Genomic DNA, 1,718 nt, shown 5'->3' with positions numbered 1-1,718 from the left:
CACTGTGGTAGTCAGACTGATCCACCACCAAACTTCTTTCTTTTTTTCCCCACCACTTAATGTTTTGGTCCGTCACTGCCGTTGCTGCTGCTTTTTACTTCCCAGAGCTAAAACTACCCACAGTTCCCTTGGACAAATAAATATGTGGTCTCTCTGGTCTTGGCGGCCCCATGGATCTTAGTATTAATGACGCTGGAAACTTCCTGTCATCCTTCATGTCATGCAGCGACGTTCAGTCAGTTCCTATGTGAAAACCAGAAGGTGTTGGCGCTCTTAGTCCACACCTTCGTGCTGTTACATATTGATTTCTTTCTTTTCCTTAAAGGTCCAGTATGTAAAATAGTTTGTCTATCAACAGAAATGATGGTGTTTCCATAGAGTCCATTTTTCTGGGGTTTTTTTTCCGTCTGAGCCAAACAAATATCCAACACAGCTAAATTTCAGGCTCACCATGAATGATTATCAGTGTGATTGTCAGTTTCTCTTGTGTAAAAGGTCCACCATGGATGCCTTCGCTTCAAAAATAGTAAACCCCGGTTCTAAACAGAGACACAAGGTCAAACACTTCAGTTTCTACTCATTATCACTTATTTTTTACATGTTAAACATCTGTTTAATTCATGTTTACACCTTATTTTCAGTGAAACCCCTTGTCCAGATGCAGAGCGTGCTGCAAATCAATACATCTTAAGCTGTGTCGGCATATTCTGTCTTTAAATTTAAGGGAATTTCATCTTGGAAATTCTCTGAAAAACCAAGGTGTCGGAACCCTGACTATATTAAAAAGAGGCATGTGTGTTTTGCGGACGTGATGAAGTTTACAAAGGTTCCCTGAAGGCAACTTGAGGCTGCCTCCTGTCAGCAACACGCTGTAGAAGTGATGGGTCCTTGAATGCATCTCGTTAGCTTAACACTCTTAACACGTTTAACACTTAAACCCCCCCCCCCACACACACACATACTGTGAAGCAATACACATTTCAATCTGACTTCATCTGTTGTTATTTACAGTGTTGATGTCTGCAACCATTTTTTAAATAAGTTATTTGTGTGAATATTTTATGAGACATTTTCTTAAGAGGCTGTGAGGCTTTTTTTTTGTAAATCTGGAGAAAAAAACAGGAAATCTACTCATCAGTGTCATGTTTGTTTTTTTTCCCAAAATGTTTTGTTTATTCTGTCTTAATTTGGCAAAACCTAAAAAAAACAAGTATTAACCTGACTTTGCCCCGTATCAAGATTTCTGTATATACCCGAACGGTTGTTTTGTACAATACCAGTGAACGGCCTTTAAAAGGTTCTTTGTGTTTTATTGTTATTGTTTATTTTGCCAAAGGAAGTCTTTGTTGTCAGAGGTGAGAGTTTTATTGGTGGCACTGTAGCAAATGAGTGATGTTTTTCTGTAAAAAAAAACATTTGTAGCAGTGACTTAAATGTAAATGGTAGCAGGTGTCACTTATTTTTGCCACAAACATGTTTTACTGATTAGAGCCAGGGTAGGCAACATGATTTTTGTTCAATTTTTTTTTTTCATCAGTAATTCCATTTTAAATTTACTTTGAACACAGCGTTGGGGCTGCAACTAAATTACTGTTTTTTTCATTATTAAAACCAGTTTAAATAATGAATAATATGTTTTTTTAGTGCTGGGCAACATCAACGTTAGCGCACGTTAACGCATGGCGTGTGTCCATGACGACTGACCGGAAAAAGACACG

Source organism: Microchirus variegatus (assembly GCF_963457635.1).
Source record: "Microchirus variegatus genome assembly, chromosome: 1".
NCBI classification, from domain to species: Eukaryota; Metazoa; Chordata; class Actinopteri; order Pleuronectiformes; family Soleidae; genus Microchirus; species Microchirus variegatus.
Note: the sequence above shows the minus strand (reverse complement) of the source record.